The 24,612-nt window shown below is 38.3% G+C and overlaps 1 protein-coding gene across 7 annotated transcripts in view; it reads left to right on the top strand.

Moving 5' to 3' along the window:
* The window catches only part of LOC749983 (putative WAS protein family homolog 3), a 498,033-nt gene that overhangs the window by 105,632 nt on the left and 367,789 nt on the right, over positions 1–24,612 (top strand). For all 7 annotated transcript variants that reach the window (XR_010156840.1, XR_010156844.1, XR_010156842.1 and 4 more), the window contains exon 7: positions 7,028–7,147. The gene's annotated coding sequence lies outside the window, so the exon portion shown is untranslated. The remainder of the gene's footprint in view (positions 1–7,027; positions 7,148–24,612) is intronic.

Raw genomic sequence — 24,612 nt, 5'->3', positions numbered from 1 at the left:
ATCTTGTAGGCAATCTTTGTATAATATATTTCCATTCATTTTACTTTTTCTCCTGTATGTAATTTCAAAGAGCCTGTCTTTGGGCTGACTGATTCTTTCCTCTGCTTGATGCATTCTGCTGTTGAGAGCCTCCAATAAATTTTTCAGTTAGCAAATATATTTTTCAATTTCAAGATTCGTTTGATTTTTTATCACTTCGATCTCTGTTAAATTCCTCTGATACGTTTCTGAGTTGCTTTTCTTTGTTGTCTTGGAGATCCCTGAGTTTCTGTAAAACTGCTATTTTGAATTCTTGGTCAGAGAGCTCATGAATCACCATCTCATTAGGGTCAGTCACTGGTTCCTTGCTTTATACATTTGGGGAGGTCATGGTTCCATGTTCTTATGGATATATGTCTGTGTCTTTGCATTAAAGGATTTATTATTTATTCCAATCTTCTCTGTCTAGTCTGTTTTGGTTTTTACTGGTATGTTTGCTTAGAGATTATTTGTAATTTAGCTGTTGAATTTCTTACACATTTTTCCCGCTAGGTCACTGCCTCTTTTTCAGCACTAAGTGGTACTTAAAACCCAGGTTTGCCTCTGTTCTTCTAGCAAAGGATCAGAGGATTGCCTGGCTGGAATGGGGGAGGTTCCAAAAGAGCTATCCCTGTGGTATGGAAAGGCTGGCTAGGAGTTCATGCCCAAGAGACCTGTGGAATCTACCTCCTACAGCGTAGTGCTGCCGAACAGCCACTCTGATTTGGCATCTCCTTTGGTTGAGTTACAGAGCGGAGCTTCCAGGGCTGGAGATGGTAATCCTGCCTCCTTCCTTTGTGTCCGGCTGTCCACAGGGTGGTATCTCCCTTCAGGCACTCCTGATGCTTGTCATGGGTTGAGGCATGGATAGGTCTCCTGCCAAAGAAGCCAAGATGGTAGGCAAGTTGTGTGTCCAACTTAATCTCACTTTTTCCAGTGTAGAATCTGAGTTGGGGGAAGTTTTACATGTGCTTGATACCAAGCAGACTGGGGGAAGGGTGTCACAGATATGAAAATCTGATTCTCTTACTGTCTGCTGGAGTTTTGTTTTGTTTTTTGTTTTGTTTTGTTTTGTTTTTACTTCTCAGTGGCCCCAGGAACTGACCGATTCTCTTTCATGAGTTCTGGGAGATTGCTGGTGATAATCTCGTTGATGTATATTTATTTTGGTTATTCTGTGGGGAGAAGTGAAGCCAGCTTTCATCTACATTTTTAAAGTATAATTCTTACTTTGAGTGGCAAGAATCTGATTCCAGTACCCTGCCTTAGTTTTTATGCATTTTTGAAACTCCTACCATTGCATTTAGAACCTTCTACCTGGTGGAGTTTTTTTTTTGTTTGTTTTTCAGTTCTGGAAGTATTTGATTTTTTGAAACAGTTGACATTCATATAAAGAACAAGGTTGATAATCAAGCCTGCTCTACTAATTCTGTGCAGTCTAGAAAAGAGTGTACTGGGACTGGGCACGGTGGCTCACACCTGTAATCCCAGCACTTTGGGAGGCCGAGGCATGCAGATCACAAGGTCAGGAGATCAAGACCATCCTGGCTAACATGGTGAAACCGCGTCTCTACTGAAAATACAAAAAATTAGCTGGACGTGGTGGTCTGTGCCTGTAGTCCCAGCTAATCGGGAGGCTGAGGCAGGAGAATGGCGTGAACCTGGGAGGCGGAGCTTGCAGTGTGCCGAGATGGCGCCACTGTGCTCCAGCCTGGGTGACAGAGCAAAACTCTGTCTCAAAAAAAAAAAAAAAAGAAGAAGAAGAAAAGAGTGTACTGGTTAAGTACTGAGAAGCATTTCCTGTGTGTCATGTAAGTACTTCAGGCTCTTAAATGTGTTACTCCAAGGAATAAGGTTGCAAATACAGTTGCTCTAAAAACATATTATACCAGCCTGGACAACATGGTGAAACCCCATCTCTACTAAAAATGCAAAAATTAGCTGGGCATGGTGGTACACACCTGTAATCCCAGCTGCTTGGGAGGCTGAGTCAGGAGAATCACCTGAACCTGGGAGGCAGAGGTTGCAGTGAGCTGAGATTGCGCCACTGCACTCCAGCCTGGGCGACAGAGCGAGACTCCGTCTCAAAAAAGAAAAAAAATTACATAAAATTCCGAGATGCAGCTTTCTTATCTAAGAAGGATTTGCGCAAAGCCTCCTTGCAGTAAGCATATAGGTAACTAAGGTGACTACCTTACGTATATGCATCACTCATTTATGCCCTAAGTTCTCATTTGTTGAAACAATAGTGCCCTTACTCTAAATCACATAATCACAAGAGCCCTAGGGCTGAATTGCTCAGCTTTAAATGTCAGTGCTGTCATACTAGCTGTGTGATGTGAGCAAGTTCTAAAACTCCCTGTGCTTGTTTCTTATGTATACAATGGAGAGAAGGGGTAGTACTTTGTAGGGTTGTTGTGAAGTTTAAACAAGGTAATAACTGTTAAGTGTTTTTAAAAGTCCCTTGAATGTAACAATTGCATCAGTGGTAAGGTATGCATTTTTCTCATATGGCCTCTGAAATGAGGATGTGTCTTATAATGAATGTAATTTCTTAATAAGCATTTTATCATTTAGTGACATCTTTTTTTATTAGTAGTACTTAATGTTACACTTTGGGTGACATTTTATATTTCAATAACTAATAGTAAGAGGTCTATTAACATTAGCTGCCATCAACATTACCATCAATATTATCATCAGCATTATCTTGTTTCTAACTGAGATAGTGGCATTTGATAGTTTAGCAGTGCTAGAGTATATATCAAATCTCAATTTTATCTAACTACTTGTTTGCATTGGTGTATTTTTATCAAAGTTCTAGTGTGCTGTTTTTCATATTTGTATCATTTTAGCTAATGTAAAGTATTTATGGGGTCAGCTCATGCAATGTTTCCGTCATTCATTGTACCTTACTTGGCGATCTACTAAAACATGCATCAGCATCCTTCAGTCTCCCGAAATAAATAGAGACAAAGACAAATTCTTTATTTTCTCTGTTGATGTATTTTCCTAAATCCTTTCGCAGGAGTGGTTTCTTTCTTAGCTAGGAGAACTAAGCCACCATTGTACCACTTAAGATTTACTGGTTTGCACTGTCCTCTGAGGGAGAAAAGAAGCAATTTATTGATCTGTGACATAGGAATGGACTGTGGCCAAACCTTTTCTGGTTTATACAATGCACCAACATAAGAATCTGCATAGCATTAAGAAGAATGAGCACTCACAATTTGAGGCCGCCTGTCAGCATGAATAATAACTGAGAAAAATCAATACACAATATACAACTGTTCTCTTTGCACAGACACTGCCAGGATTCACACCCAGTGACAGTGTCTTCTTTTTTTTTTTTGAGACAGGGTCTCTCACTCTGCTGTGCAGGCTGGAATGCAGTGGCGTGATCTCGGCTCACCGCAACCTCTGCCTCCCTGTTCAAGTGATTCTTGTGCCTCAGCCTCCCAAGTAGCTGGGATCACAGGCGTGTACCACCCTACCCAGCTAATTTTTGTAGTTGTAGTGGAGATGGGATTTTGCCATGTTGGCCAGCCTGGTCTTGAACTCCTGGCCTCAAGTGATCCACCCACCTCGGCCTCCCAAAATGCTGGGATTATAGGCGTGAGCCACCGTGCCCGGCCAACAGTGTCTTGTTATTTTACCAGTGATATGCTTATAGTTCCTAATTTTAGGCTTCCTCCTTATTTTGGTTTTATTGTTCAGTTTGGGGAAGGGTGGGAGGCACCAATTTGGATCTGAGAAAAAGATCTGCCAGATGAAAGAGTTTCAATAACAGGAGAGGACCTTGGGCCAAAGTTTATTAAGCTTGACTAGGAAGATTCTGGGCACATCTCCATCCAAATACCTTGACGCATACTTCATTCACCCCTAGCACATGCAGCTTGTCCCTTCTTGTCTTCTGTTTGCCTTCAAGGTTTTACATGGTGGTATTTACAAGCCGTTATGGAGCAAGAGTGCAAACACACAAGGCTAGCAAGGGGCCAGTAAACAGGGTTTGGCTTAGGGTTTTGTGGTTGTTAGCTTTTAAAAGCATACTTAGTTGAATAATTCCAGAAACTGGGCTTCTTTCCTTTGCCCCTTCATTTGCCCCTCCCTCTCTGGTCTTCCCAGTCTCCACTTTTTTTTTTTTTTTAAATAAAACTGCGTTTGTCAGAAATGTATAGACATTCACTCCTATTCTTAAAAGACAGTGTTTATCCCTAATGCCTGCCTTTTGATTCAGCCAGCAATGACTGTGCACACAAAGGTTATTGCTCTCCAAGTTCAATGTTGTGGACCTGAACCAGTGCCTCTGTTTCCAAGAGAAAGTCAGGTGATTACCCCTTCATCAGGGAGATTGGAGCCATCCTATCCTTCTGGTGTGTCACCAGCCAGAAACTAAGGATCAGCAGGGAGTGGATGGTTTAGAATCTCCTCTCTCCAGGTGAACACAATGCTAGTCAGTGTAGCTGGAAAAGCCACGCAGCGGGCAGGCTTGTCAGAAGCAATCTGTTTAAAAAAAAAAAAAAAAGAGAGAGAAAAAAGGGTCCTTTTGAGTTTACACTGAGTTGCTTTCACAGTAGTTAGCTTTGAACTGTGGTGCAAACCCATTTAAACAATGAGGGAAATTTCACTAAGTGGCAAGAAATTCTCACCCTATGTGATCAAAGCAATCAGCCATTTCCTTTTCCTTCCTTTTTATTTACTTATATTTCTGACCCCTTATAATCTTCATGATTGTAGCCTGATAGTTTCCTTTTTTGAATAGCATTTTAAAAAATACCTTTTCTTTTCCCTGAGGGTTTTAAAGCAAATAAGACAGAAGGGGTCTAAATTTTTAGTTTTATTTTTTGAGACAGTCTCGTTCTGTCGCCCAGGCTGGGGTGCAGTGGAGCAATCTCAGCTCACTGCAATCTCCGTCTCCCAGGTTCAAGTGGTTCTGGTGCCTCAGCCTCCCGAGTAGCTGGGATTACAGGTGTGCACCACCAGCCCTGGCTAATTTTTGTATTTTTTAGTAGAGACGAGGTTTTGCCATGTTGTCCAGGCTGGTCTGAAACTCCTGACCTCAGGTGATCTGCCCGCCTCAGCCTCCCACAGTGCTGGGATTACAGGTGTGAGCCACCGCGCCCGGCCTAAATATTTATTTTTAATAATTATTATTACAAAAGTAAGAAAAGAGCTAAAATCCATGATTTCATCACCCAGAGGCAACCACCACAGTGAACATTTTGGTACATTTACTTCTCATCGTTTAAATGTGTACATATACACATACATATTTTTAATAAAATTAGGTTTAGGATAGTATACAGTTTTGTTTTTCTTTTAACCAACATACTTTGAATATTTTGCCTTATTAAAAACTTATATGATTTCAATGGCTGCATTAGAATTAGTGTATACAGATATTATTTTGGCATTCTGTTGTTAAGAGGTCATGTGGGTTTCTGAATTGACACTTTAATTCTCAACTTAGAATTTATTTCTCCCAACTTCTTCTGATTTCATGGGTCTAGAGTCAGAGTTTGGGCACAATGGAAATGGAATTTCTATATGTACTGTTGTTTACTGTTTGCTAGTATTTTTCGGAAGGTATTTGCAAAAACCAAAGGGGAAACAGTGTACTTTTTTGTATTTTTTTTCTTTTTTTGTTTTAAATTTTGTGATTGAAATATAAGTCTTATTATGGTAATCTCAGGTAACTTTTAAATAGAAATATCAATGTAAAATGAATATATTGCCCAATGTGGACCCCGGTGTTTCAGAACTATGTGCCGTGTTCTATCATTTTGTTACTGGAAAGGGGTCTTGATCCAGACCCCAAGATCTTGGATCTCTCACAAGAAGGAATTAGAGGTGAATCCATAGAGTAAAGTAAAAGCAAGTTTATTAAGAAAATAAAGGAATAAAGAATGGCTACTCCATAGGCAGAGCAGGAGCGTAGGCTGCTCAACTGATTGTACACACAGTTACTTCTTGATGCTAAACAAGAGGTGGATTATTCTTGTGTTTTGCAGGAAAGGGGTGGGCAGTTCCTGGAAGTGAGGGGTCCTCCCCTTTTTAGACCATATAGGATAACTTCCTGACATTGCCATGGCATTTGTAAACTGTCCTGCTGCTGGTGGGAATGTTTTTTAGCATGCTAATGCATTATAATTAGCATATAATGAGCAGTGAGAATGACCAGAGATCACTTTCATCTCCATCTTGGTTTTGGTGGGTGTTGGACGGCTTCTTTACCACAACCTGTTTTATCAGCAAGGTCTTTGTGACCTGTATCTTGTGCTGACCTGTCTCATCCTGTGACTAAGAATGCCTAACCTCCTGGGAATTCAGACTTAAAATAAAGGTCTCAGCCTTATTTTATCTAGCCCCTATTCAAGATGGAGTTGCTCTGGTCCGAATACCTCTAATAATTTGAAGTTTATCCAACGGCACAGTGGGAGATAATGAATTTTTGTTTAAGAGGAGGAGGACTGACTGGATCAGATTTGTGCTTTAGAAAGGTGGTTGCATGTAAGAAAGAGGCGTTGGTAGAAAGACTTCAGATATCTCAAAAGAATTTCCATGAAGTTAATCTTTTTAAAAATGTAAACATTTGGTGCAATAATTGCTTTGAAATTGCAGTTGAATAAATGAACTTTTTGAACCAGAATTTGGAAAGGAAGATATGCTTAAAAACCAAAAATATTTTGTAGAGTGCTACACATTAGGAAGTCATTTGTATTTGGTGACCACTTTCCTAAAATAGTCTCATTTCTAGAGAACCAATTTTGTTTCCCATAGATTATTATGTGTAGAGACCCCCTTTCAGTATGTAGCCACTGGTACATCCGTGGGTGTTATCTCCATACTGCCAGGTCCAATGCAGTCACCTCCTGGATCTATAGTCTTTCTCCCCCCATTCCGATTTCCTTTCTCTGTTAGCAGCCATCTTTGTAAACGGAAGTCTAAGATTTAGTGTTGTACATTTTTTAAATGATCCATTTTGATGGGGCTCTCTTTATTGTTTCAGGTTGAATGCCTTTGAGAACTTGATGCATAAAATTTGCATGACTCCTCACTCCTTTCTGGATCTCTCATTGGACTCAAGCCAGCATGGCTCACACCACAAAGGTTAACGGCAGTGCCTCAGGTAACCCTGTGCTCTGGAGTTTGTGTGTTAAATGTATGTCTTTTCTCAAACTAATTTTTTATTCTCTTTAATAATGAATGGATAATAGCAAGTTGCCTAGATAACTAGGATTTCAAAGCAATTTTCTGTCCATTGAAGTCTGGGTTTGTTTTGTTTTACTCTCAGAAAATTTGCTTTTATCTTAGAGTCTTGCACTGAAATAAGTTGAGTAAATTATTACCTAAGTCAATTCTGTTGAAGTGTTGAAAGACAAATGTAAATGCTGAATGCTGATGCAAATGTAATGTATACTCCTCTTGCACTTCTTTCTGAGGGATTGAATGAGGAGAGAGGAAATTAGTTTGGATGCTTAAAACCAATTCCTAGTAGCCACTCCCAAGCAGCTTTTGTTTGATGTTGCTAAACAAAGAGAAAGGAGGGAAGAGAAGTATATATTCTGTAAAATGATTCTCTTAGGAATATGCGACAAGCCATATTATGAATCATAAAGACCTGTATTTGAATTCTTATTTTGGTTATATTAGAGACTTACATAGTTTCACTTTCTGTTCCAATATTGCTTCTGTGAGATTTGGGAGAAATCTGTACACGAAATGCAGAGAAGATCCTCCTAAGAGACACATCACCATGGGGACAACCTGCCCAAAATGGCATGCCAAGTGTTCATTTCTTTTTTGAGTTATGTACCAAATAGCTGAATGAGTGAGAATAGTAATTGTCTATGCAGAAATTTTTTCTGAGCGTCTGAGTCCAGAGTCCTACGTCTGCTGGCTCTGAACACCTTCAAATGACAACATTATGTACTGGAGCAAGTGTAGAATTGGAGCCAGGAAACCTGAATTTGAGTCCTAGTTCCATCACTAACCGTGAAATATTGGGCAGGGCTATTTCTCCACATGTAAACCATCGGTAAGTATATCCACCTGCCGGTTTAGGACCAGTGAGCGCACCAGAAACATACTTACAGGAGCTATGTAAGCCATAAAGCACTTTTGAAGACAACAGCAGGAAGTGACCTCTAAAGTGGGCATTCCCAGCCCATGAATGTGACTTTTTATTCTAGTGGTCTCAGCTGCAAGTATCTCCTCTGGGTAGAACACTATAACCCAAACCCAGATAAACTCAGATATTTGTTCTGGGATCACTGATCTTTCCCTGTCCATTCCATTTTTGACCTTTTTACTGCCCAGCTTCTTGAGACTTTTATAGATTCTGCTGTGGGACTGCTATCAATAGTAAAGACATGAATGAGAATATCTAACATTCACTGAACACTTAAATGCACCATGGTGCCTAAAATGCTTTGCCTGCATTTTCATACTTAATCCTCACAATAATCTAATGAGATTAAGCTATTATTTTACTGTCATCCTCATCCCTATGTAATGTCACAGAGAAGTTCGAGGACTTACTGTAAATGAAGTAAGAAAAATCAGAATTATGGGCAGTGGCTCACACCTGTAATCCCAGCATTTTGGGAGGCCGAGGGGGATGGATCACCCAAGGTCGGTAGTTCAAGACCAGCCTGGCCAACATGACGAAACCCCATCTCTACAAAAATACAAAAATTAGCCAGGCATGGTGGCGCATGCCTGTAATCCCAGCTACTTAGGAGGCTAAGACAGGAATGGCTGGAACCTGGGAGGCAGAGGTTGCAGTGGGCCCAGATTGCACTACTGCCCTCCAGCCTGAGTGACAGAGTGAGACTCCATATCAAAAAATAAAATAAATCAGAATTATGATGACTTTCTCCAGTAAAATATTTGGTGAGAGAGGAGATTGAAACATTATGAAATTTCAAGTGTAGTGGGTGGGTTTTAATTCCCTCTGATGATGTGGTCTCCTCCCTTGCCCTGCATTTGCTTCCATTCACATGCTCAGGGGAAGGGGTGTTTAAGATTGTTGGTACCTCAAGACCTCAACCTTCTTCTGGTGCCTTGGGCAAAATCCTTTCTTCATGGGTTTAGATACCTACCCCACTAATTCCTTTCCAACTTGGTTTGTTCTGTACTTACCTTTTTGCTTTGTTCCTGAGATCTAATAAGCAAGCTGTAACTTTTCCTTCCCACCTGGTATCCTGCCTAACAGGTCTGGGCATTGAGGTTGAAAGCAAAAGAAAGCTCTCTGATTTGTGACTTTCAGGGTGTCAGAGTATGAATTGTTACTGCAGACAGTTATCTGGACTGTGCAGGGGAAGATTTTTTACTTATTCTAGTCACCATGACCCATGTACATCTATAAGCAAATCTAATTAGAGACTCAACCATAAACAGTAATATATATGCAAGCATACATATATGTGTATGTGTCTGTATATGTATATACACACATAGTAATATATACATACATATATGTATATACAAACACAAATGTGTGTACACCATATATATGACACTCATAGAAAAAAAAATTTTTTTTTGAGATGGAGTCTTGCTCTGTCACCCAGGCTGGAGTGCAGTGGCACGATATCGGCTCACTGCAACCTCTGCCTCCTGGGTTCAAGTGATTCTTGTGCCTCAGCCTCCCACGTAGCTGGGATTACAGGCCCATGCCATCACGCCTGGCCAATTTTTGTATTTTTAGTAGAGATGAGGTTTCACCATGTTAACCAGGCTGGGGTTGAACTCATGACTTCAGGTGATCTGCCTACCTCGGCACTTTGGGATTACAGGCATGAGCCACCGCACCCAGCTGAAAATTTAAAAGTATAGATGCGTGTTGTATTGTCTGAAAACCAAAACAAAAGCAAGAATTACTGGTGATAATACCACCTAGAAATAAATGTTTTCCTATTTTTTATATAGTTGTCAAATGTTATATATTTCACAGGGTTGAGAATATGTTAATAAAAATCATTCCTTTACCTTTTCCCACTTTGTATTACAAAAGAAACACCTCTCCAATGTTTAAAAAAATACTCCATGTAAGAGATGCGGGTTATAAATACACTTCTATGCGTGTAAATAACATTTAGAGAACCTAGATGAAGATGAGATAAAGAGGGCTTCATGGCAGCTAGTGAGGGCCAATTACTGGTCTCCTATGAGAAAAGGATAAGCTATTTGGGTTTAGTAGGAGTTTCAGATGTGGAGTAAATTTTTTTTTTTTTTTTTTTTTTTTTTTTGAGGCGGAGTCTCACTCTGTCGCCCAGGCTGGAGTGCAGTGGCGCAATCTCGGCTCACTGCAAGCTCCGCCTCCCGGGTTCACGCCATTCTCCTGCCTCAGCCTCCCGAGTAGCTGGGACTACAGGCGCCCGCTACCACGCCCGGCTAATTTTTTGTATTTTTAGTAGAGACGGGGTTTCACCGTGTTAGCCAGGATGGTCTCGATCTCCTGACCTCGTGATCCGCCCGCCTCGGCCTCCCAAAGTGCTGGGATTACAGGCGTGAGCCACCGCGCCCGGCCGATGTGGAGTAAATTATATGTTTCTTCAATTTCCAAAAATTGCTTCTTGGGCTTCGTAGAGCATGAGGGGAAATTTCATGTGACGATGGAGTCAGGGCAGTGGCAAAAGAAGCACTTTCCATAGTCTTAGTAATAAAACAAGCAAAAGAGGAGCCTCTGGGAAAGGGCAAACCATGCCCTTGGCACAAAATACATGCGACGACTGATCATCTCAAGTTGACATCCCCATGTAACATTTAAATGGGATAAGGGGTGATTCACAACCTTTTATACTCTGACTTCCCCCTTGGAGTCCCTCTCGGAGGCTGGGTAAAAGAAACTGCTTTTAAAACGAGCTATTCATTAATGCTGTAATTTGTAAAATGTATTATGCCACACTTCAGACATACAAAATGTGTGAAAGTTATATAACAAGCACCTTTGTACGCACTACTTAGCTTAAGAAATAAACCTTATTAATATAGGCCAGATATACATGAGCACCTACTATGTGCTGTTTTAGGTACTGGGGATACAGCAGTGAACCAAAGAGGCAAAAATTTCTGCCCTCAAGGATTGTACATTCTAGGGAAAGTTAAAGTCTCCTGTGTACACGGTTGCCAGAAAAAAAAATACTAAAAAAGTGTTCATTGTTTATCTAAAATTCATTTTAATGGTGCTCTACTTTTGTGTGCAGCCCTACCTGTGTACCCCTTCCAGATTGCACCCCCTGCCCTTCCTTACCACCAGCCCATCAAAATCAATCATTCCTCGTAGTGTTATCTCTTTTTCACCAGATCCTCCATCCTACTTCTCTTGATTGGTACAGTATTGTTTTCATTAATTCAAAACATTTTAGGCCAGATGGGGTGGCTCAGACCTGTAATCCCAACACTTTGGAAGGCCGAGGAGGGAGGATTGCTTGAGGCCAGGAGTTCAAGACCGGTGTGGGCAACATAGCCAGACTCCATCTCTACAAAAAAAATTTTTTTTAAATTAGCCAGGCATAGTGGTATGCACCTGTAGTCCCAGCTACTCAGGAGGCTGAGGTGGGAGGATTGCTTGAGCCCAGTAGTTTGAGGCTGCAGTGAGTTATGATGGTACCACTGCACTCCAGCCTGGGTGACAGAGCCAGACCCTATCTCTAAAGCAAAAAACCAAAAACATTTTATTATGGTACTGCTAACAGTACTGCAGTGTCTTTTGTTAAGGAGGTAAGAGCATCATAAATTGCTCTTGACTGTTCTCTCATAGCCAGCTAGGAAGTAAATGGTGATTGTTGGTTAGGAAAATAGCTGTGTTTCTTTGGGGTGTAGGGATGAGGCAGTCTGCTTTTTCCCCAAGTTTCTGAATCATGTTGTAAACTGGATGCACTGATTGATACCTCTCTAAACACTAATGTTGTGAAACTTTAATTAGAGCTTAGATATGCTTTAGAAGCCAAGTAACAAGTGGCTTATTTGTGAAAGAAAGATAATAATAGCTATCCTACCTTCTTCACAAGGTGGTTGTGTGGGGAAGAAAATAATAGCTGTAAAAACACTTTTTAAAACATAAAGTGCTGGTCAGATATCAGGGGATAGCACCATTCCCCTTGTTCTCTTGTCATAATGGGCTGGGCACACATGCCAGTCTCTTTGGGGGGTCCTAGTAGGGAGAATGTCAAATTAAATCCTTCCCAGCTGGTTGCTCAGGAAAAGGTTCTCCTGTTTAGCAGTTAAGCACACACAAAAAAGTCATGCAACGGCCTTCCCTATAGTGGTGAGATCACATTAAATAGCTACTTCAAGTGTCACTAAAGCATTATAACTGCTCTTAAGTGTATGTAGAATGAGATTACTTTAGAAAAACAGTTCGAAAAATCATATGCTTTTCCCATATGTTCAGTATTTAATGTTGTTGGACAATGACTGCCTGAAACTTCATATGCAGCAAAAAAAAAAAAAATCTAACAACGAACATTTAAGTTTAGTTCCCATAAGTCTCAGAATTTCATGCCCTCGATTTTTTCCCTATCATACACATTTTTAAAAGACTAATCTAGTGGATAAGGATATGCTATCAAAACCTGAAACTCATGAATCGGAAATCATCTTGCACATTAACTTGTAATCTTATAACAATTTTTGTCTCTGCACACATAAAATGTAAATTCTGCACGCATAAAATGTAAAAAATCTCAAACAGTTTAGTGTTTTGTATATTTAAATCATTATGTTCTATAACAAACAATAATTTAGGTATTGTCAGTAAGATGGAATTAGCAACATTTCTATTTCTCCCAAGTAAAAATATAGAATGATATAAAGAACTGGATGCCTTGATGAAAGTACCTGTATTACAGCAAATTATAGCAAAAGACAGAAATAGAAAGGAAAAACAAAAATTGATATACTGAATATAGAGGTGGGAAATGATTGCAAACTATAATTCTTATTAGTGAAATAAAGCACTAAAGGATACAATATGTAAAGGGAAAAAATAAAATTTCAACTAAAAAATATTCTAGTGTTTAACATATTAAATGACAACCAACTTGTAAGCTCTTGGACCCAACAGAGATAAATTAGTATAAGAAAGGCAAATTTTGCTGGGTTCAGTGGCTCAGGCTTATAATCCCAGCACTTTGAGAGGCCAAGTAGGAGAATCACTTGAGGCCAGGAGTTCAAGACGAGCCTGAGCAACGTAGCGAGAGCCTGTCACTACAAAAAAGTAAAAATAAAAAAATTAGCCAGGCATGGGTGCAAGCCTGTAGTCCCAGCTACTCAGGAGGCTGAGATGGGAGGATCACTTGAGTCCAGGAGTTCACGACTGCAGAGAGCCATGATAGCCACTGCATTCCAGCCCAGGTGTCAGAGTGAGACTCTGTCTCAATAAAATAAAATAATTAAATAAATATGAAAAAAAGAAAAGGCCAAGTGTGGTGGCTCACGCCTATAATCCCATTACTTTGGGAGGCTGAGGTGGGCAGATCACTTAAGCCCAGGAGTTTAAGATCAGCTTTGGCAACATGGCAAAACCTCATCTTCTACCAAAATAAAAAATTAGCCATCTATAAGATGAAGGATTCCGTGACACAGCTCAGCTCTCACCTGCAAAAGTTCTATGGTCCAAAGTACTTTTTTTTTCTCCTGAAATAGTCCTAAAGTCTGGGACACCACTGGCTTTCTCCACAGCTGGTGCTCATCTCCATAAGATCTTCAGTCCAGAACCCAGGCAATCAGCAGCTTCACGTGTGGCAGTGCGGGGGAGGAAAGAGATAGAAGAAAATGAGACAAGATTTGCACCTGGTGCATGGAAGAGGCGCGTGTAACTTCTGTTTACATTTCATTGGCTAATTCAAGTCACGTGGTGGAACCTGGCATTAAAGAGGCAACCTAGCGTGTGGTCAAACTAGAGTGAAGGGGTGTGGATGCAAAAATTAACAAATCTTTCCATGATTGTGGAGCAGCTCTATCATGACTGAGAATTCAGCGCCAGTAGCAGCAGGGATCTTCCTGTGTAATGACGGGTCATCAAAGCCAGGTAGACCTTTGTAAGATTTTTTTACACTAATATTCATACTGGATCTTTATATTCTTTAGGAAAATAGCAGAATAACAGAATTTTAAGGTCAACTAGAATGAGTATAATAAATTTGTTTGTGGAATATATTAATATCTAAAAATAACTTTGCCGTATAAAGTAATGCCAATGTAATTTTTTCTTTTCATTACTGCATTTTAAATCAAAACAAATTTGGCATGTTAAGCAGTATAGGAAACAACTTGAATTTAGCAAAGAAACTTGTAGCCAGTTCAAGTAAGCAAAACACTGTATCACAGCAATCTAGCCTAATTTATTCTCATTGGTTCCTCTTATTGTCACATATTGTTCCATTCATTCCATGATAAATTGTACCTCTCTGGGTCAGAAAAAAAGTATTCAAATAGAAATAATTTCAGCAATTTTCTGATGTCACACTCTGTTTTTTCTTCCACATTTTGAATTATTTTATTGGGACGCATACCCCTATGAGCTCAAGTCTTATCACCAAAGCAGGTTGCTAACTAACTGGAGTTTCATATTATGCTGTTGTCATCATCTTCTTAGATGTTGTATCTTTAAGACAGTTTCTATTTGGCTAATGGCATTCTTTATCTCCTGTAGTTTAGGCTTACCTTAAGTGAACCAATATTGAATGTATTATCCTATTTTCACTATTTCCAATAAAGACATGGTCTCAATCATAGATATATTAGGCTTCTTTTAGCAGAGCTAGTGCAAGTATAAATGTAGAAAGAGAAAAACTACTTGGCGAACAGCTTAGTGAATTTTTGCATTGTTTACTTGAAAATGAATCTTGTTTTTGGTAGCCATTTCTCAGTAAACTTTACTATCACATGTTTTTATGTCCTAATTATTCAATTCAGGTTTCTTTAGTTATAAAATCAGCAAAGAGGTCTGTTTCTATTTATTTTCACATAGCTAAGACTTATAAAATTGTGAATTTAGAAATTGCTAGATGGGAATTAATTTCATCTTATAAACCCAGCATACTCATTTAATAATAGAATCAAGATAAACAATTATAGGATAGATGAAAAGAATAGAAATTGAACTAGAACATTGAACAGAGTGCTAACTACAAGTTCTAACATTTTTGTTTTTGTTTTACATGTTCAAATATTCATGCATGCATAAAGTATTATGTGGAATTTTAATAATTTCTTTAAAATGGAAATATGTTGTATTTAATGGACACTAATTTGTTTTAAAACTACAGAATGAATCCAGGAAAGAGGTGCATGATTTAGTAGTTGCCTAAATTGTACCTTCTACAGATGTTCTGAGTTTATTAAAATTAGTTGTTATTAATTACTTGCTTAAATATTAGAATATCAAACTAAAACCAAAGGATCAAAACTCAAAATGTTAGGTAGATAAAAACTCTCATGGTTTTTTGTTCCTTCAGGGATTTATAAGAACTTTCAGTCTTTTGCAGTGCTATTGTGAAACCAACAACTGGTTGTTATTTTGAATCTCAAAAAGGAATTCGAATTTGGGGTCCTAACAGGAAATGACATTTACCCAAAGGAATTCAAATAAGGAAATATTTGAAAAAGTAAGAGGAAGATATATTCAAAGCAATATCTTTTTCTCTTTTGGAATATGGAACGCAGCTAATGATAGGTGTAGTTGCATTTCCTGACATTAATTTGGTGTTACAGGTGAGGAGCCAGTTAAGAATGGTCTAGTCTGGGTGTTAATTATGCACAGAAATCCACTGGCTTTGTTTTGCAGATGGCTGGGAATTTGGGATAGGATTAGAGGGGTTATAATTGCGAAGGAAAGCCCTTGCTTTGACGTCTCTGACTTAGGTATCTAAATATTGCAAAATAATTAAAATAGGTGTAACTTGAACATTGGCTTTAGGCATAGTATGATTTTAGAGATGAGGAAAAGTTGTCCATATATGAATATCTGCCAACATTTCCCCCATCATCTCAGTGTTAACTTTCTTTTCTGAGAAATGAATTCATTCATTCTTTCTACAACCAGAAGTAACGATGATTCATCAGTTTTAGGTGGAGTAGAGAGGAAGATTCAGGTGAATTTCTTTTGGACAGGTGAGAAATTTCTAAAGCAGGGCCTCAAATTGGAACTTGTGTATGTTGCTGTGCAGGGAGGTGTAAGCAAGCTGGGTGGTCAGCCTGGGAAAGTCGGATCTTTTGTTGCATCACAATTTATAGCCCTGACTTTGGGATATGTGTAATAATTTCAGAAGTATTTTCAGTCTCTTGGGCACAGTGGCTCTAAATGAAAGCGTGAAGAAGGTAGTTACATCAGCATACTCCCACCTGCTTTAAAATATTTTCTCCTTTCCCCACTTTGGCAAATGGCCTAAAGGTGCTGCTAGTTTCCATGTCCCACCTGGTATCCTGAAACTTTTCACCAGCTCTCTTTGATCTACGTTCCTCAGTGTCTTTTGAAGCCTGCTTTAAATCCTGGTATTCAATACTAATTCATTGACTATGGTATGGTCAATACCATACCAACGATCTGATAAAATAATACACAATTATATACCAGTAGGTAAAAATGTCTTTCTTTCTAGGATATTTTGCATTTTAATGTAGAGCACTCATGATTAACTTTAAAAGACCTGATGTGGTGGAATCTGAGGAACAAGGGTAGTCCACTCAGAGAGACGGCTGGAAAAGAGTAGGTTCCAGGAACTCACAAATAGTTGTTTAGTTAGCTTTCATTTAATGTGGGCTCTATATTTGGGAATATAAGAGAAACCAAAATGTAAAAATAAAATATTCCCGTTATGAGGACATTAGGAGATGGGCATTAGGACAGTTAACGTGCTTCAAAAATACAGGCTTAAATATGCTTTGACTTATTTTCACCACCAATGCCAGGAGCATTATATGATGATTGCTTCAAAATTGTGAATTGAAGCAACGGCAATGCAAATTATATTTAAAGAGCTGGATACAGGTTTTCTCAAATAGATGTCCCAGCTAAAAGTAGGGATTTAGACACTTTACCTAGAACTTTGCAATTTATCTGTAGTTTAAGGTTTACCAGTATTGATATCTATTTTTTCTTTTTTAACATATTTTATTATTTTTATTTTTATAAAATTCAACTTTTATTTTAGATATGGGGGTACATGTTTAGGTTTGTCACATGGGTATATTGCACCCAGGTAGTGAGCATAATACCCAAATAATTTTATCAACCCATGTCCCCCTCTCTCCCTCCCCTCTCTAGTAATCTGAAGTGTCTGTTGTTCCCATGTTTCTGTCCTTGTGTGCTCCATATTTAGCTCCCACTTGTAAGTGAAAACATGCCATATTTAGGTTTCTGTTTCTGTGATAATTCACTTAGGATTATGACCTCCAGCTCCACTCATGTTGCTGCAAAGGACAGGATTTCATTCTTTTCTATGGCTATGTTGTAGTTCATAGTATATATATACTACATTTTAAAAATTCAGTCCACCATTGATGGGCATCTAGGTTGATTCCATGTCTTTGCTATTGTGATTGGCACAGAGATGAACATATGAGTGCATGTGCCTTTTGGTATAATAACTTCTTTTCATTTGGGGATATACACAACAATGGGATTACTGGGTCAAATGGTAGCTCACTCTATACAGATATTAACTCAAGATGGATTTAAGATTTAAATGTAAGACCTCAAACTCTTAAACTTTTAGAAGAAAGCCTCTGAAATACCTTTCTCAGAGGCTTTCTTGGCAAAGAATTTTTGGCTAAGTCCCCAGAAGCAATTGCAACAAAACGAAAAATTGACAAGTAAGACCTGATTAAACTAAAGAGCTTCTACACAGCAAAAGAAACAAACTATTGATAAACAGACAACCTACAGCATGGGGAAAAATATGTACAAACTCTGCATATAACAAAGGTCTAATATCCAGAATCTATAAGGAACTCAATTCAGCAAGCAAGAAACAAATAATTCCATTAAAAAAATAGGCAAAGGACATGGACACACACTTCTCAAAAGAAGACACACAAGTGGCCAACAGACATGAAAACATACTCATCATCACTAATCATCAGAGAAATACAAATCAAAACTGCAATGAGATACTGTCTCACACCAGTCAGAATGTCTGTTATTAAAAAGTTAAAAAGAGAAAGAAAAGATGCTGGTAAGGCTGTTGAGAAAAGTTAATGCTTATCCACTGTTGGTGGGTATGTAAATTAGTTCAGCCACTGTGGAAAGCAGTTTGAAGATTTCTCAAATTTGTTTTTCATTCTTTATTAAAATTAAGATAATTTCAAATCAAGTTTTAAGTCAAAATTTAAAATAATTTAAACTTTAAATGTAAAACTTTTCTTCAATTTATTCTACACTTTAAAATTGTCTATCTAGTCCATTCACTTGAGACCATATTGTTAAAGGAATTAACAGTTAAATATTCCAGCAGGGTAGTCAAATGTACAATTAGATGTTTGAGGTTTCTTCCAGAATTTGGATCTTGTATATCTCAGAAGACTATTCAGTAGTCTACTTTGATTCTATTACAGCGATGTTGTCTTCTGTTTCCTGTTCATAAACCTGCTTGGAGGAGAGTTTCCAATTTATGCCAAGACTGCAAATTAGCACAAGCTGCTGCTGCTCTCCAGCAAATCAACCCGAGGGAAACTGGTGGGGGAGAAGGAAAACTCGATGCAGACTCATAAAAATGTGAGAAATCCTTAGGAAAAAAGACAGCTACTTTGAACTGGTATGTGGCAAGGCAGGTAGATGGGTGCAGCTGACAGCAAAGGGCTTTTGGCTCAGCTGTTAAAGCAGAAATTAGAAAAGAGCAGTTGAAATAGTGTCTTGACTTCCCCTTTGCCTTCTTTTTTGTTGCAGGATTTGGCAATGGTTGCCCATACCTTTGAAGGCCAGTACTTCCAATGGCCCATCCTTCTGCAGGGATAAAATCAAGGGAATGCAAAATCCTTGACAGGGTGGAGAATTGAGGAAAACTAATGGATGAGGACTCACCAGACTTGGCTTTCTCTCTTTCATTCAGTTTCCTCCAAACTTCCAGGGCTGACGGATGACAATTTAGGCAGTCTTCCATTTCCTTGGTGTTTGAATGTAGAGTGTTGACTTGAAAAGTTACTTGGTGCGGTGAAACCGAATAGGAGTGGTTAATTCTGGTTTGTGGTAACTTGAGTTCTTCACCTGAAAGCCCATCCCTTCATAAACCTTTGACCTCTAAGGATTGACCTAGATTCCTTCTTCTGCCCCTCCCCAGTTCATACTAACAGGCAACGTATCTATCTTTTCAGGGATAAGCCAAATTAATAATATTATTAAATGCCAAAATACTAAGATATAACTTATTTAAATTGAACATTTCAGAAATATATCTTCCTTAAATTAAAAAATGTAAATTGGACAACATATCAGAAGTATTAAAATGGAAGAGTGAGAATTTGAAATAGAGAAAATATGCAACAAGGGAAGGATATTATCAATAGGAAACAAGAATAAGATGTAATGAAAAATAATCAAATAGAAACACTAGGTGCAAAGAAGTTAACAGCTGAATAAAAAGCGTAATAGATTGCATATGAGAATGAATATAGCTGAAGAAAGAATTCATCATTTGTAAGGTGGGATACCAGCACATTCCTAGAAGGAAACAAATATGATCGAACAGCTGAGAAATATCCACAGAAGTGCAAATATCCAGATATAGAAGTTCTAGACAGAAAATAATAGTAAAGGTAATTTCTAGGAATTAAAATTCAAAAGTCCATAAAATTAAAATATCCCTTACAGTATAAAACAAAAAAAAGCCTTAGGCTTTTTGCAATGGCTTTTTTGGATGAAGTGATGTAGAGGTGATATGCAAACTTCTTAGGGTCACCAGATATGGATGCTAGTTGTCCAGTAATCCCTGTGGGGTATACAGATGATACTCTGAAAGGCACTTGAAAGCAGGGTAGGGGTAAATTTGCTAATGGGAAAATGTGACTGGAGACATCTTTGGTGGTATACAATAAATGCAGACTCTCTTGAAGTAATGAGAGATTGTTGTTCTGATTAAGGAAATTGTTGAAGTAGAAGTTTTGGTTCCCTCTAACTCTCTTTTCCAAATTCTTGTCTGGTCAGTACTTAAGACAGATGAATCCTGGAGGTTAACAGTATGAAGGATTAAACAGGTTGGTATTTCTGATTACCTTCATTGTAACTGATATTGTAAAGGCTATAAAGGAAGTGCCTCAGATCATGGGGGACGGTATGCTATTGTTAAGAAAAACTTTATAGACAAATTAAATTTAGTAGACTTTATTTGAGCAGAGAATGATTCACAAATTGGACAGCACCCAGAACCAGGGGAGGTTCAGGGAACTTCGTCCAGCCATGTGGCAAGCAGTTTTTATAGACAGGAAAAGGAATTAACATACAGAAACAGCTTTATTGGTTACCGTTGAGTGTTTGCCTAATTTGCATGTTGTGATGAGGCATTGGCCCTGTATAGACATGGTCTGATCAGTTGGCAGCCTGTGTTCGTTTGGAGCTCAGTGGCTGTGATTGGCTGAGACTCAACTATTTGTTACAAAAATAAACTCTTAGGTTGCAGTTCATTCTTAGGGACTCAATGTATGAAGGTTGCTTCAGGCCAAATTTAATTTAATTTAGCACTATTTTAGCCATTCCAATTTGGGAATCCAGCCAGTAACAATTTGCATTCTTGTAGAAAGTGAATCAGTATTTATTTCATGCATTGATATGGGGATTTTAAAATTTACTAGCATTTTGCCATATTCTCACGAAGGATTTGGAGTTAAAAATCACTAATAGAAAGTCAGTTTACTACACTGACAGTATGAGAATTGCCTCTTCAGAGAAAGATCAGGTTGAGCTAAAGATGAGAGGCACCTAAATGAAAAACAGAGGCTGGCTGATAAATGCTGCTAACATTTAAGTGGGATTTATTAAATTAAATAAAATTTAATTTATTTATTCCAACCCATGAAATTCTGAAGGATGTATATAGACAGCAGAAACCAGAGATAGTTCTTCTACTTTGAGAAATAAATTACTGGTTCTCTCATATACTGGAAATAGGCAGGAAACTTAGAGACTAGCAGGGCTTTTGGGGTTTTGGTTGAATCATATTTATCTATTAATCCTGTTGGCCTGAACCATAATGTCTCCAAAAATAAATCTGAATTTGAGTGGGGCTTTTGCTGAAACAAGTGTTAAAGATATACCAAGGGTGTTGGCACAGATATTTTCACTGGACACTTACGATCCATCTACTCAGATAATATTTGAAGTTGTTGTAACCAGTACATATGCAGATTGCAGGAATTTGCAGAAATTGAATAGGGCTATTCAGTGAGTTCTCTTGAAGTTTGGCTAAAACTGCTGAGTTGTTTAGCATATATAACTCAGGAGAGAAAAGTGAGATTGTTACTGAGGGTTGGTTCAAACCACTCCCACTACTGAAGGGCATCAGAAAATTCTGAGGACAGAAATACTGATTGCGCCATGGGTGATATCAGAGAGACATTCAGATAGGAGGAGTGCAGCATAGCAAAGCTTGTTCACAAGGTAGAGACAGTATATTAGAAAGATGCTAAGAGGGTAACTTCAGGGGAGCCTACAGTTTATATTAGCAGTTGCTTCGCTGACTATAGAACCAAAAATAGAGCCCACTAAGGATACTGTGTAGTCTGGGTCTTACCATTCTCTCCCAGTCATGGAAAAGGTGGCTTCTTAGTCCACTGAAAGGATCCTCTAGAGTGAGAATACAGAATAAGGGCCACAGGGCCGTTTTGTAAAGCCTTGAAGAAAAAAGCAAGTTCGGGTTTGCACAAGGGCAATAGCAGTGGAATTAGCAGAAGAAGACTTGTTAGACTTTCACAGGCGAGTGTTTGGATATTTACAGACCCTTGTACTTTAACCAAAGGTCCTGCTGTATGATCTGGGGAAATGGGCCCTAAATGAATGAACAATGAAGAACGTATCTGCGTGGTTTCTTGTGTGGACATATCTGGAAGCTTACTGGAAACATTAAAGTGATTGACTTTAATACCTGCCCACAATAACAACACAAATCCCAGGTCTTCTGACTTCTGCCTAAGAATGTAGACATCTAGAAGGAGTACCCATCTGCCTTCTAGCAAGAGAAAGATAGATGGTCCTCAAAATCCTAATTTTTCTGGAATCTATTGGAGAGCTAATGCTGCAGGACAACAAGTAGCCTGGAATCTGAGGAAAGACAGGTGCCTCTGCAGACAGATAGAGAACAAGCATGGATTCACCTGTGTAAGATCACAAGAGGAAGAGAAGGCCACCATACAAGTGAATAAAAAGAAGTCACAGTGACTTTTAATTAATTTTCAAAGACTGCTTCTCTGATACTGTGAGAGTATGGAACCTATGAAGACAGCCAGTTGCAGGCTTTTCTCCATAGACTTCACTATGTGCTGATGAAAAAAGTTTATTGGCAGGGCAGGTACTAATATAGACTACTTTGGAGATGCAGCATGAAGAAGAGGTGCATCCACTGCTGTAGGAAACACAGGAACCCATCTTTGGTTTCTTCTCACATAAGGAAAAAAGACTTTTAAGATGCTGGGGAATAGCAGAAAGCTCTTGGCCCAGTGCAAGGAGAAGATGTCTCCATTGTAGGTAGGGGAAGGGGGAAAAAAAAAAAAGAAATACTTTATCCATAGGTAGGAGCAAGAAATGTGCTCAGAAGAGCCCAGACCAGTAAAGGTCTCCTTCCATTGAGTTTGGAAGAAGATCACTGTGAAAATCCATATTCTAAGACTAAGGGAGACAATGACTGCTTAAATTGAGGCTGAATCAGGATGACAGAGAACCTCGTCCACAACCATAACACCTCAACCTCCAAGACAGAAGCAACAGATTAACACTGGAGACGACTAGAGAAGTTTCCCTTTGAGGGGCAGTTGAACAGGGAAGCCCTAATGAGTGGAGCAGAAACATTGTGAAAACCCACCAGCAAACTATCTCCAACCTAAGAACAAACAGGAATTTAAAGACAGTGGTGAACAAAACTGAATATTGCAACAACAAAATCCAAACTGGGCTCAACTCTTGAGTTAAATTTACTCACCTTCCCACAATAATAGCCTAGCAGAAGACAAATGACATTTACCTAATACATAAATACTACTTTTATCAGTCTCTACCACTCTGAACACTATGTCTGGAAATTAATAAAAAAATTAACAGACACAAAAATCAAGTTAAAAACAAAACACACAACCCTTACTGTCAAGAGACAAAGTAATCAACTGAACAAGACTTAGAGATGATCCAGATGTTGCAACAATCAGACAGGTAATTGAAAATAACTATGGTTAATAGGTTAAAGGTTGTAACACAAAGATGTACAACGTGCATGGATAAAGATTTCAGCAGAGAAATGAAAACGACAAGAAGGAGCCACATGAAAGTGCCAGAAATGAGAACCTCCGTAAGAAATATGAAGAATGCCTTGGATGGGCTCACCAGTAGACTTGACACAGCTAAGGAAAGTGATAGAGGAAGTGAAAGTCAGTTAATAGTAATTACCTAAACTGTCAAATGATAAAAGAGTGAAGAAAAAAGGAAACAAAACACGCAAATGCCGTAAGAAAATATCATTAGTGTGATATATGTGGCATTGAAATCCTAGAGAAAACAGAGAGAGAATGTGAGGCAGATGAAATATTTGAAGAGATAGTGGTTACAAAATTTTAAAGAATAATTTATCAAACTACAGATATAATAACTTCAGAGAACCCAAAGTAATTGATTGGATAGTAATTGATTGACTAGAAGTCAATAATGAATTTGCAGATGTGAACAATATCATCAAAGCCTTCACCAACCAAATCGACTTTTATTGAACACTAAATATAAGCAGAATATACATTATTTTCAAGTGCATGTAGAACATATTGTATAGTCTATATATCATGGTTCTGGCCATAATTCAAACCTCAATACATTTAAAAACATGTACATAGTATATTCTTTGATCATAATGGAATTAAAATAGAAATCACAAACAGGTATCTGGAATAATTGCCAAATATTTTTACTGATGAACACACATCTAAATATCACTTTAAGTGGCAAAAACCACAATTAATTTTTTACCAACCTAGTAACTTACAGGTCAAAGAGAAAATCAGAGGGGACATCTGAAAATAATTTGAATTCAATAAAAGAAAATAATCTCTCTATCATGCAAAATTTGCGGGATGCAAATAAAGCACAATTTAAAGAGAAATGTATAGCATTTCATGTTTATATGAAAAAAGTCTTAAATCAGTGATTTAAAATTCCTCCTTAAGAAACTTGAAAAAAGTAAATTAAACCAAAGTAAGCAGCTGCAAAGTAATAATAAAGAACATAAATAAAATTGGAAATGGAACAGCAGAGAAAAATCAATGAAACCCAAAGCCTATGATGAGACTCACCAACAAGGAAGAAGACACAAATTATTATATCACAAATTAAAAAGAGGGCATTGTTGCAGACCCTACATACATTATATTCTCTATAGATATAGAAAAAAATTATATTCT

Source organism: Pan troglodytes, chromosome 4 (assembly GCF_028858775.2).
Source record: "Pan troglodytes isolate AG18354 chromosome 4, NHGRI_mPanTro3-v2.0_pri, whole genome shotgun sequence".
NCBI lineage: Eukaryota > Metazoa > Chordata > Mammalia > Primates > Hominidae > Pan > Pan troglodytes.
Note: the sequence above shows the minus strand (reverse complement) of the source record. Positions and strands in the feature narration are given on the sequence as shown.